Below are 13,523 nucleotides of genomic sequence, written 5' to 3'. Positions count from 1 at the left end.
TGACACAGCAACTGTGAAAGAATTGCGATACATTTCCAAGTCAGGATACTGAGCGATCAGCAGGGGGAATGGTGGTCATTGGTTTTCCTGTGTATCAGGTGACCCAAAACCCATTGGTGGAACTGAAGGTTGGTGGTGGAGGGAGTGGATGTTTATGGATGTAGTGCCAGTGGTGTGGTTTGCATTGTCCTGGATGGTCTCAAGCTTCTTCAGTCTTAATGGAGTTGCACCCATCCAGTGGGAAGTTATTCCATTTCACTTTTATGGAAGATGGACAGGCTTTGGGAAGTCAGCAGGTGAGTTACTGACGGCAGTATTTCATCGGTTTTGACCTACACTTGTATTCACTGTGTATCTGTGGTAAGTCTAGTTGAGTTTCTGGTAAATGGAATCCACCTGCATGTTAACAGTGGGGCATTTAGTGACGGTAATGCCATTGAATGTCAACGAATTGTGATTATATTTTGTCTTATTTGAGAATGTCATTGCTTGCCATTTATATGGAGCAAATGATACCTGTCACTTGTTAGCCCAAGCCACGATAGTGTCCAGTTCTTTGGACTTGTACTCCTTTACTGTGTCTCCAAAATCTTCTCTCTCCACAAGGCAAGCAGCATTTCTGGACGCTCTTTCTCTTTGCAGAGAAAAGAAAAGTAACATCTTAAAACAAAGGATAGAAGTGCTGACTTGATTTGTTCTTGGAGCTGTCATCTAACTCCTGTGCTGAGCCTGACAGACAGACTAAACACGGAAGATGTTTCCACTAATGTGTGGACACAGAAAAAACAGATACGAGTCACAAATGAATTGATTGTGCAATTCAGAAATCAGTTCTTTGACTGAGTATAAAACAAGAAGATATTGGAAATATTCAGTCTCGATGATAAGTCTCTGGCTTGAGAAGAAGAGTTAATTTTCCCTTTCTGTGGACTGATGCAGAGAAGTCATGTAATATAAAGTGCATTTCTCTCTCAACTGTTGCTGAATATTTCGAGTTGATTGAGTCTGCTTTTGTTTATTCAAAGAGTGCTGAGGCAATGAAACTCATGACAGGAAGTGATTGACATCTCAGTCTCTTCTGAAGCTCGTGTGTAACATTTCACGCTTGCCTGAACATCTTAAACTACTGACATATCAGCACAGTCACCGCACAGGAAGACTCTTCACACTTCAGTGTGAGAACGGATTTATTTAGTTTTCCTACCTGACATCGTTCAGCTTTGAAATTTGAAATGATTTTATCACCAATAATTGCATTCTACTTGCGGCGAAATTCAAATATTCTACACAGGAAAGGTGTATATTTTGTTCACTTTATCCGTTGAGTGTGTGTTCATATCTCTTTGTTCTGTTGTTTATTAGAACCAGGACAGACAGGGACCATGCACTTGTATCAATGGATTCCTGCATCTTTCGTCCTGGCATATTCCTTCATATCTTCGTTATATCAATATTGCTGCTCAATGGCAGCGTGTTTTTCCCAGCATTCTGGGCGGGAATGCATTTGCCCAGGTAACAAAGTGTGAAGCTGGATGAACACAGCAGGCCAAGAAGCATCTGAGGAGCACAAGAGCTGATGTTTCAGACCCACACGAGTTATCTCAGGTTCGCCAGCATCTGCAGTCCCCATTATCTCTGAATGTATACGCCCACTTGTGCGCGCGCAATCTGACGCGTTTCAAACATGCGCAGTACCGGAGGCAAAGGAGAGCCGGAGGAATCGAATGAGGAGCAGGCGCGATAAGGATTTGAAAGGTGAAAATTAGAAATCGAGTGAGTATTCCACGAAGTGGGCGGAGAGGCTTTTTAAAATCTGACAGTAGCCACCGTCACTGAATTGAAAAATACCGATCCCGGTTTTGTCACGAATAGACTGGAATTGCTGAATTCCTTTGTTAGCCGAGGCAGGGCTGGGCGCCGCGAATGTTTTCTGAGCCGTGTGAGCCCGCCATCTTTATCCGGGGCCAACTGGAAGCGGAGCGCGCGCATGTCCTTTACTTGTTGGGAACGGGGCGAGGGGAAGGCGAGCAGGATTTACGAACAGCAACTTCAAACCAAGAGAAATGCTTTTCTTTTTCTGTTCTGAATCTCTGTCCTGGATTGATCGTGATGGATTTTACACTCTTACAGATCAATGTCAGCAGAGGAATTTGGCAGACTTGAACCTCAGAAAGAGTGAAAGAGTAACTCGATTGATGAGGATCTGAATGTTATCAGCATCTGAATGTGGTAGCTTTCAGGTATGTATGTATGTGTGTGTGTGTGTGCGCGCGCCAGTGGGAAAAGATTTGAGATATCAGAAAATGAGATACACTATCTGTGGTTAGATTACAGTTGATTAGCTGTTTTTAGTTCTCGGACTTGCTGTCAGGAACGGTCTAACAACTATGGAGTGGATGTAGCACAGATTCACCTGATTGATAACTGAATCTGTAGGTTTGGAATACAAGAAGGCCCATATTAAAAAAAATCAAAAAGTGCAAACCATTTAGCCCATGCCAAATGTCTGGAGCAATCCAGTCAGTCCTATTCCCTTGTTTTATCCCTGCACCTTTGCATTTTTCTCTCAAATGCTGATTCAGTATTTTTTTGAAATCAATTAACATCAAATTTGCTTTGATGAATTAATCTATTTATTACTTTCAAATATCTGTGCATGTGAATCCCTCAGAATCTGCACACTCTTTAGTGTTGTGTTATTGCCTCTACCTATCCCTTCTGCTAAAACACATCACTTCATTCTGTGAGAGGTATCCCTGGAAATTGATTAATAAGAAATATTTTTGATCAAAGTCTTGGGAATATGATTAGTGACTGTTAGCGGAGTTACAGAGAAACTATTTCCACTGAGTGGGGAATTGACGACGAGCAGTAACAGACTGAACATGACATCAGTACCAGCATATTTCCAGGTCAAGTTTTCCAGATCCTTATAACTGTTTGATGGTTCAGGGACTGCAGAATTCCACATTCAATCTGGAAGATTGGAAAGTGCCAAATTGAAAGAAAGCTGCTGTGCGTTCAAGTCGTGCGAGCTTCATTAGAATGGCGCAGTAGTCTATCAGGGCAAACTGGTACAAAGGATGATGTCACATGAGCTGGAGAGATAGCTACATCGAAGACAGGGTGTAGCAGTGGAAAGATACTTTTCAGAATGGAGGGTTTTGATTAGTGGTGTTCCACAGGAATCAGTGCTGGGACCTCTGCTGTTTCTGGTCTATATAAATAACTTGGAAGAACACGTGGCTGGTCTAATCAATAAGTTTGCGGACAATACAAAGGTTGGTAGAGTTGCAGATAGTGAGAAGGATTGTCAGATGATACAGCAGAGTATAGATAAATTGGAGTTATGGGCAGAAAGATGACATGTAGTTTAATCTGGACAGATATGAGGGGATGTAATTTGGAAAGTCAGGTACAGGTTTAAATTATAGAGTAAATGGCAGAACTCTTAGGAACATTGATATGCAGAAGGATCTGGGTGTGCAGGTCCACAGGCTACTGAAAGTGATGGTGCAGGTAGATAATTTAGTATAAAAGGCCTTTGGGATGACTGCCTTCATTGGAAGGTGCAATGGCGATATGGACAGGCAAGTTATGCTGCTGCTTTGTAGAACTCTAGTTAGGCCACACTTAGAATATTGCATTCAGTTCTGGACACCACATGTGGATGTGGATGCTTTGGAGAGGGTATAGAATAGGTTTCCCAGGATGTTGCATGGTTATGGGGGAGTTCAGCATTGAAGAAAGGTTGGAAAGACTTGGTTTGTTTACACTGGGACGCAGCAGGTTGAGAGGGTGGCCTGAGAGAAGTTTATAAGATCGTGAATGGCATGGATAGAGCGGAATGTATGAGACTTTTTTCCCCCCAGGGCAGAGGGATAAATTACTAGAGGACACAAGTTCAAGCTGCAGGGGGAATGTGTGAAAGAGATAAGCAAGGCAAGCTTTTCACACAAAGGTTGCTGAGTTCCTGAAATGTGTTGCCACAGGAGGCAATGGAAGCAGACGCAGCAGCAGCAGTCAAGAAGCACCTGGCTGAATACATGAACAGGAAGGGAAGAGAGGAATGCGGATCCTGTGAATCAAGGCATTTTTAGCATGGAGGGTTAGAATGTGCAGGCACAGGCTTGGAGTGCTAAAGGGCTGGTTCCTGTGCTATGTTGTTCTTTGTTCTTAACAGAGGATTTTGTCTGGGTTGGGAAGCTAAAATGAAAGTCATGGCGCAGCTTGCAAACGGAATGGATTTTTTTTCTGCAGAATAATAGCCCAATCTGTATTTTCTATTCACTATGTGGTACAGTCCCCGTCATAAGCAGTGAGGACAGTAATTAAAATGTGTAAGGTACAAATGATTCATCATTTATTTTCTTCTTGCAAAAACTTGAAAATAGCCTGAAGAAAGATGTTATTTGCAGAGTAGGTTATATGATACAGAAAATCATTGGCAAAGTATTACATTCTAACTGAACTAGAGGCTAAAATAAACTCTGACTGTCAGAATCCCTATTTTTTCAGCAGGTTTAATTTTTAATAAAATGCATTCTGACATATTGAGCAAGTCAATAATCTTTTCCAGTCTGAATCTGCTGCTCAGAGTCCTGGAAGTGATGGTTTTTCCATGCACCACCTGATCTTGTGTTTCTGTCTGGTGAGTTTGGGAGGTTGTTAGAATTACTGGCAGATGAATTAGATTACCTACAGTGTGGAAACAGGTCCTTCGGTCCAACAAGTCCACACCGCCCCTTGAAGCATCCCACCCAGATCCAGACCCATCCCCCAATAACCCACACCCCCCTGAACACTATGGGCAGTTTAGCATGGCCAATCCACCGAGCCTGCACATCTTTTGACTGTGGGAGGAAACCGACACAGACAGAGGGAGAATGTGCAAACTCAGTCGCTCAAGGCTGGAATCGAACCCAGGTCCCTGGTGCTGTGAGGCTGCAGTGCTAACGACCGATCCACCGTGCTGCCCATATGAAGCCCATCTCCATTAATGCTCTCCCTATTTCTCAGTTTTCCCACAAAGAACACCTTTATGCAGCCCCAGATTTGGCAGCCAGTTCCTTTCACTGAAGCTCAATACTGAACCAGTTCTATTGTTATAACAATCCAAGAGCTTTCATGGTCGCATTGTCCACTGTCTATTGCACAAATGATCAGATGTATTCAGTCCAGTTTTAAAGTTCTGCCTTTTTCCCTGTGGGTCATATTTTCTTCTTACTGTCTGTTATTCATTTTACAGGAAGTTGGAGCATTTGCAGTCAGTGAACTCAAATCTCGCTGCAGATTCTAACGAAATGTTGAATTCATCATGTCTTGAATATCATCAGGCTTTGATCATGGAAGCCAAAACCAGTGTTCACACTGAGAAACCATGGAAACGTGAGGACTGTGAGAAGGAATTCAAATATCCATCTTCCCTGGAAAGTCATCAGTGTGGTCACACTGGAGAGAGACCGTTCACCAGCCCTGACTGTGGAAAGGGATTCATTTGATCATCCAGTCTGCTGACACACCAGCAAGTTCATATAAGAGAGAGGCAGTTCATCTCCTCTGAGTGTGCGAAAGGATTCACTCACTCATCCCATCTGCTGACTCACCGGCACGTTCACACTGGGGAGAGACCTTTAAAATATCCACACTCTAGGAATTGCGAGAAAAGTTCGAGAGAACTAATATCTCACATTAGTGAGAAACCATTCAGGTGCTCTCACTGTGCGACTCGGTTCAAGCGATCATCTAAACTCCCAATACACCAGCACATTCACACTGGGGAGAGACCGTTCATCTATTCCATATGTAGGAAGTGTTTCATTCACTCATCTGACCTGGTGAAACACCAGAAAGTTCATTCTAATGAGAGACCTTTTTCAATGTTCAGACTGCAGGAAATGCTGTAAATGTTCTGGAGAACTGATGTCCCATCAACATGTTCACACTGTTGAGAGCCCAATAAGATACTCTCATGATGGGACTGGGTACAGATGAATATGTAACCTCGCTGTACACCAATGCATCCACACAGGGGAGATACCGTTCACTTGCTTCATGTGCAGGAAGAGATTCGTCAGATCATTGTACCTGCTGAAACACGAGCAAGTTCATTCTGACCAGAGAATGTGGGAAATGGTATAAAGATTCTGAACAATTAGCCTCCATGAACTTGCTCACATTATTGAAATAACTTTGAATGTTCAGATTGCAGAAAATGCTTTAAAAGTCCTCAACAATTGATGATCCATCAATGTGTTGACACAGGTGAGAGACCGTTCCAGTGCTTTCACTTTCAAACTGGGTTCAGGTGATCATTTCACCTCATTGTATGCCAGTGATGTTCAGACTGGAGGGAGGTCGTTCGCCTGCATTGAATGTGGGAAGGGATTCACTCAAACACCCGACAACCCCCCCTGCTGCCCCCCCCCCAAAAAAAACATGAGTGAATTCACAAATAACCACAGTGGTTGCATTTTGCTATTAATTATGTTCGGTAATGAACACATTTCATTGTTGTCTGTTTCTACTGATGTTAAATTGACTTTCCTGAAAATATAGGTTTTTATTTTCTGAGTAAAAGGCAAATAAATTAGCTTTGTATTTAACACAAAACTTACACTTTGTTTTCAAATGTCCCAAGCACAAGTTAGTTTCTTTTGGCCTTCTTAACGAGAGGATTCAGATTCAGGAGCAGGAACGTCCTTCTGTGATTCCACAGGTCTCAGTGAGCCCATAGCTGGATTCTTGTGTGCAATTTTGGTCTCATTATTCTTGTGGAAGAATGCTTTGGCTGTGAAGGGAGTACAATGAAGGTTGACCAGAATGATTCCTGGGATGACAGGACTGACATGTGAAGAAAGACTGGATCAGTTAGGACTATATTCACTCGAGTTCAGAAGAGTGGTCTTTCATAGAAACAAAAGAATTCTGACAGGGCTACACAGGATAAACAGAGGAAGGCTGTTCTCAATAAACAGGGTGTCCAGAACCATGACTTTTAGGATATGGGCATACATGGGAGCATAAAGATGGGATCCTAGTGTCTCTTTAACCTGTCATCGACAAGCTATTTAGGACTGAGATAAGAAGAAATTTCCTCACCTCTGGAATTATCTGCCACAGAAAGCACCTGAAGCCAAAACATTGAATGTATTTAAGAAGGATTTGGATATAATCCTTGGGGTGAAAGGGATCAGAGTATGGAGAGAAAGCAGGAACAGATGGATGATCAGCCATGATCGTGTTAAATGTTGGAGCAGGTTTGAATGACCAAACGGCCGACCACTATTTTCTTTGTCAATGGTTATTATTTTCCCAAATACTTTTTCTCTTCTGATCAATATTATGGTTCTTTCCTCCCCTTTTGTGCTGCTGAACTACTTAATTTTTTTGTAATGTTGTAAGTGTTCCCTACTGTGAAGATTGATTAAAATTATTTGTTTAACTCCCCTGCTCTTTCCTGGCTCCTCATTATCACTGACAAATCTCATTCTCTAAGGGGCCGATGTTCACAGCTCTCTTCTCTTTTTATCTTTTGAAATACTTCATTGACCACAGTATGTTTTCTCCTGTTATGGTTATTTCCTCCCCTTTTTGCTGCTTGACTATATTTGTGTATTTTAAAGTTGCAAGAATGCCCTAATGTGAATATTGTTGAAAAGTATTTGTTTAACTCTCCTGCCCTTTCCTAGCTCCTCAATGTTACCCTTTACAAAGCTCATTTTATAAGGGGCCGATGCTCACAGTTCTGTCCTCTCTTTATTTATTGAAATAATTAATCAACCACAATACACATTGTTCCTCCATAATCATCTATAAGGCCTTGTGTGGTGGCATTGTGAGAGAGGCCGAGCCACAACAATGTACAACAGTTCAATAATGTCCAACTGTATGCAAAAAAGGCAAGTTTCATCAAAGCTTTTTGTCTTGCACACTTCGGTTCATTCACAATAAGCACCAATGGAAAGGGAGCAAACGTTTTATACTGTACTGACCTGGGCGAATAATAGACTCTGATTGGTCAAGGCATTGCAAAGGAAAATGCACCAGTTAGATGATGACCAAACTTTGTTTAAATTTCACGCAGACAGATTGACTCTGATTTTTCAAAGCATCACTGGAGACCTCAACTAAAGAAGGGCTGGCCCCTGTCTGGTTGAGTTGAAGGAGGTGTTATTAATATTAATTGGGCACTATTAATATTTGAGCACTGTAAGCACAAACTGGTTGGCTGTGGCTAATGCGTTATCTATTGTGAAGAGACAAAAGAAAATGCTGTTTGCCAAAATCTCCCAACCTTTAGGTGGAGGTGAGGAATGCTGCAGAATGTGATTGTTAATATTGTCTCCGAAGTGGAAAACAGGTGAACTGTTGCACTTAAGAAACAATTCCTGTGAAAGATAATGTGGGAACATCATGCTGGTAAGCCAGTCGCACATAGTGAGGGGATGGGCAGTGGGAGAAGACACAGTAAATGTATAGCCTGAAACAGAATCTAAAATACATGCAGGATTGGAGGCAGTGGAAGTTCGACAATGGCAGAGAGGTGATCAAGGAAAGCAAGGGTCATAAAACCATACAGATGGACAGAGTTATACAGATTTACAGCACAGAGTGTGCCGTCTGCCCACCATTCCGATGCTAGTCATCAAACATCAGTGAAAGAGAGCAATAGATGAACATGGATTCAGATCCCACAGCAAAGGTGTCACTCCAGATGCAGAGACATTGAACCTCTCCCAAATAACACAGGACAACAATAAAATCCTTAAATTATTAATGACTCATTAAAAAATATTTAGCCCTGAAACAGTCTTATTGATTACAATATTACAATCTGCTGGAACCTGTAGCTGGAAAGATTTCAAAAGTTCCATGTCAGAGAATAGTTTCAAAATTAAGGAAATCCCTTGGAATCGGGTGATGTAACTGAGGTTACTCCGTGGAAATTCTATGAGTTAGTTTGTAAAATCAATCTCCATCAGCCAGAGCGAGCCATTCAGAAGAGATAATCATTTCAATTGATTTGGGTTTTGCTGTGTGTACCAGCCACTCTGAGCTCTGATAAAAGGAGTTTCAAAAATCCATCCATCAGTCCAGTACAGATGTTCACAACATCCCCTCTTCATAGCTCAGGATGACTGACTATTCTCCCTGCTGTACAATATCCCTCAGCGTGGCCAGCAGTCACTCAATTTGAGGATAGCGTCTCCTCAGGGCCATAAGTTTCTATCCTAGGTTTTCATATGAATGAATCAGGCTTCTCCATCCACCCAACCAGAAATTGGCCACTTGCTCGTGCTGCAATCCTAATGTGCCTGAATGAAACCGAGAAACAAAACCCAGGTCATTGCCGTTGAGAAAAAATAAGTAAATTAATAAACCATGTAATTAATAAATAATTAAATAATATAATATTGTAGATTCTATTAAGTTCTCTTCTAATCTGTCCTTCTATGTTCAATTACTTATGCACATATATACCCAGGTCATTCTATCCTTGCAACCCCTTTAGAGATGTACCCTTTATTTTATATTGCTGATGTACATTCATCCCATTAAAATGTATGACCTGACACTTCTCCACATTGAAATTCATCCACCTCTGATCCACACACCCCACTAACTTTACACAAGTTTCCAGAAAATTACGAGAGGCATTGATTGAATGGAGAGTGAAGTATTTTCTCAGGTGAAAATGTCGATTACTATGGGATCTAAGTTTAAGGCAAAAGGGTGTATGTTTAAAGGAGATGTAAGAGGCAAGCGTTTAGACAGTGGGTTGTAAGTGCTTGGAATACACTAGTAGAGGGGGTGGTAAAGGTGGATATGAGAGATAGGTGAATAGGCAGAGAATAGAGTGATATGGATTGCACAGAAACAAAAGATTTTTAGTTTCGAAAGGCATCATGTATCAGCACAGTCTTGGTGGCCCAAAGCACCTGTTCCTTTGCTGTGTTGTTCTTCTTTGTACCATTCTGCTCACATTTTTCTCTGTTTCCAAATCCTAACGTATGCACAAATATTGATCCTGTTCCCTGTAGTCCTATGTTTAGAGCATTAATATATATTTGGAAAACACAAGGGTCTCAACATTGCCACCGAGGGAATTTCAATAGATTCATTCAACTATCCCAAAAAATATCCAAAGCCACTGTTGTATTTCCTTTCTCTCAGCCAATTTTGTACATGTATTGTTATTGTAGTTATTTTCCCCAAATACATAAGCTCACGGGTCAGCTCAATAACATTGAATCACATACTTTCTGGAAGTCTTGGACAAACATGAACTGTATTCCTCTGATCAACCCCATATTTCACACGTTGAAAAGAAAACGTAGGTCATTAACAGCAAGTTAACTAACATCATGTCTCCTGGAGAAATATATGGCAACTTCCCATGAATTGACTGATCTTTGCCCATGTAACTCTTCATTTTGCCTTCACCGTTGCGTCTACAAGTTTCCAAGCAACCAAAGTAAATTGGCTTGTCTGTAACAGTTGGATATATTCTTGCAACTTCTGTTTAACAAATGACTAAACTTTGCAATTTCCCTGTATTCCAGCACTACTCTCGATAAACTTACAAATTCAGCAAAGTTTCTGATCACTTCGAGCAGACTTTGAAAGTAGACATGGCGAGCCCCAGTGAGACAGTTCTCATTCTTCCATGTGGCTCACGATCTCAGAAGATACCCATTTTGGAAAAGCCTGATTGGTTTTTTTTGCTGCTGAATACCACGGGATTGTTACAGCTCCACTTGTCTCACATTCAAAGCCATTTTCAAAACTTAAACACAAGCACAAGACTGATGAATGTAGAAGGGGTAATGTGCACTGAGCATATTCATCTAACTAGTACATGGGAGCATAAAGATGAGATCCTTGTGCCTCTCTAACCTGTCATCGACAACCCCATCACATTGTAACACCTTGTGTCTTATGTTCCTCCAGCTCGCTTTCCAGGTAAACATTGGATTTGCCATTGGCCTGCATTGGCATTGAACACTAATTGACATTGGATCTGGCTGGGCTGAGGGAGGTGAAGGTGAGACAGGGCCAGAAGCAAAAAGAGATGCAAAATCGGGGTGTTGTGAATCAGTTGATTTCAGTGGGGACCGAGTGCTGTGATTTGCAGCCCGAGTTTCCCAGGAGTTACAGTGATTGGGCTAGTGTTTTTTTTAATTGAACGTTTTCCTCAAGCGTGACTTCCTTTTTGTAAACCATGCTGACTCTGCCTGGCTCCGATCTGATCTGGACCACTCATAAACAAAACATTTTACTGTATTTCAGTACATGTGACAACAAATCAATCTGTGCATCCCTCTGTTTCCCTCTCGGTCTGTCTGTTGATCTCTCTCTGTGTCGGTTCTACACTTTTTCTCTCCCTGTGTACCATCCGCACTCTTCTCCAAGAGCAAAAGCCTGTAAGCCCATCACCATTCTGTTAAGCTAGCAATGGCCTGTCAACACATCTCCACTGTTCTACCAATGACCTGTGAACACGTCTGCATTCCCTTCTTCTTGCAACAACTTATTAACACACGACCAGTCTTTTCTTGTAGCTACAGCATGTGAAACATTCCCAATCTGTTCCCCCAGCAACAATCTGTGAGCCCATTGCCACTGTCTTGCCCGAGTCAAGGCCTATGAGCAGATCCTTAGACGGTTGCCCTTGGAAAGGCCTATGAATCCATCCCCACTCTGATCCCCTTGAAACAGGCTCATACCCATCCCCAATTTCATTGCAAAAGACTGTGACCACATCTCCAATGTACCCCAAGCAACAACCTGTTGAACATCCACAAAATGTTCTCGTAGCAACAACGTGTGAACTGATCCTGCCTCTGTTCTCTTAGTAACAGCCTGTCAGCCAATCCCTACTCTCTTCCCCTAGCAACGGCCTGTGAAACCACCTCCACTCTGCTGCACTGACAACTGCCTGTGACCCCATTCCCAATCTGCTCTGCTAGAAACAGTCTGTGAAACCATCAATACTGTATCACTTGCACCAGCCTGTGAACCAATCCTCACGCTTTTGCCTTAGCACCAGACTGTTCAACCATCTCCACACTGTTCTCCTAGCAGTGACTTGGGAACCCAATCCCAATTTAGTTTTATAGCAATAGTCTATGATCCCATCCCCATTCTGTTCCTCTAGCAATGGCCTGTGAGCCCATCTTAATCTTGTTCCCCTCGCAATGATCTGTTAACCCACTCCCACTGTGTTCTCCTTGCAATGGCCTATGAACCCATCCTAACAATGTTACTCTAGCCATAGACTATAAACCCATCCCACACTCTGTTCTCCTAACAGCGATGTGTGAACGTATGCTGAAACTGTTCTCATAGAAAATGGCCTGTTAACTCATTCCCACACTATTATACCTAGGAATGGCCGGTGAGCCCATCCCCATTCTGTTGTGCTAGCATAGGCCAGAGAACCCTTCCTTAGTATGTCCCTGTGCAGCAGCCTGTGAATGCATCCTCTGTTCTCCTCGCACCCCGCCTCTGTTCTACCAGCTATGGCCTTTGAACACCGCCCCACACTGTTGCTTTAGCAATGATCTAGTGATGCATTCCCACTCTGTTTTCCTTGCCTTGGCCTGTGAACCCATCTTCATTCTGTTACCCTAGCACTGCCCTCTGAACCCATCCCCATTCTATTACCCTAGCATCAACCTGTGAATTCATCCCCACTCTGTTCTGCTTTTAACAGCCTGTGTACAGTAGATAGGGGGAGATTTGAAGGATGGAGGGGAGATGGGGATTTATAGAAAGCTGTGAGAGAGACAAGAAGCTGGGAGTATGAAGGCAGAGGAAGGCAGTAAAATCTGTGGGATCAGACTGTGCAGCAGCCCCATTTTTGTCCCTTTGTCTCCCCCAAGCGCCAGCCCAGGTCTCACGCCCTTGTGGTCCAAACTCCAGAGACTGCCTGAGCCCCATAATTCATTCCCCCATGAGCATGTGAGTGTGGAATTGAACGACAAGGACACGAGATGGTTGATTATAATTCTCTCGGTCTCTCTCTCTCTGGTCCCAGCTCCTGTCTGACGATTCCTCACTGCAGAATGATTTGCTTCTCTCTGACTCTGCATCATCCCGAGTTTCAGCTCCTGAATAAAATCTCCTTGGGGGTGGAAGTAAGACAGAGAGAAATGAAAATGGATTAAAATTTTTAAAAAGCACCGAAAGCACAGCAAAATCTCACCGCTTGCTGCTTCAGCAATCTGAGACATTCCCCACCCAGCACAGCAAGATCCCACTGCTGAACATGCCTGAACACCCACAGTCTCACACTCTCCTCACCCCACCCCACCCCGCCCTCCCCACCCAAACATCAGCACAGCTCCTGATTTTAAACCCAGAGAGCGGGGAACAGGAAGATGTCTCAAACTGCCTCAGGGCTGTCCCAGTGTTTCTGTTTGAGGGGAAGGGCAGGAGAGATATTTACTCCAGGGCTGGGATTCACACCCCCTCACACATCCCACACCCCCAATCCCAGAATCTGTGTGCCTTACTCT

General features: G+C 42.9%; 2 long non-coding RNA genes across 2 annotated transcripts; one reads left to right on the top strand and one right to left on the bottom strand.

Moving 5' to 3' along the window:
- Window positions 1-1,676: 1,676 nt before the first annotated feature.
- LOC132208221 (uncharacterized) lies at window positions 1,677-7,449 on the top strand. The gene is made up of 3 exons (XR_009444301.1): window positions 1,677-1,773; window positions 2,131-2,240; window positions 5,249-7,449. It is a non-coding gene; the product is annotated as an uncharacterized LOC132208221 (long non-coding RNA).
- Window positions 7,450-7,745: 296 nt separating this feature from the next.
- On the bottom strand, window positions 7,746-13,199 carry LOC132208222 (uncharacterized). Its single transcript, XR_009444302.1, has 2 exons — window positions 10,587-13,199; window positions 7,746-9,317 (listed from the first exon to the last, which is right to left on the bottom strand). It is a non-coding gene; the product is annotated as an uncharacterized LOC132208222 (long non-coding RNA).
- Window positions 13,200-13,523: the final 324 nt, after the last annotated feature.

The sequence above is a fragment of the Stegostoma tigrinum genome, unplaced genomic scaffold, assembly GCF_030684315.1.
Source record: "Stegostoma tigrinum isolate sSteTig4 unplaced genomic scaffold, sSteTig4.hap1 scaffold_315, whole genome shotgun sequence".
NCBI lineage: Eukaryota > Metazoa > Chordata > Chondrichthyes > Orectolobiformes > Stegostomatidae > Stegostoma > Stegostoma tigrinum.
The sequence above is the reverse complement of the archived record's forward strand: the minus strand, read 5'-3'. Positions and strand labels throughout refer to the sequence as shown.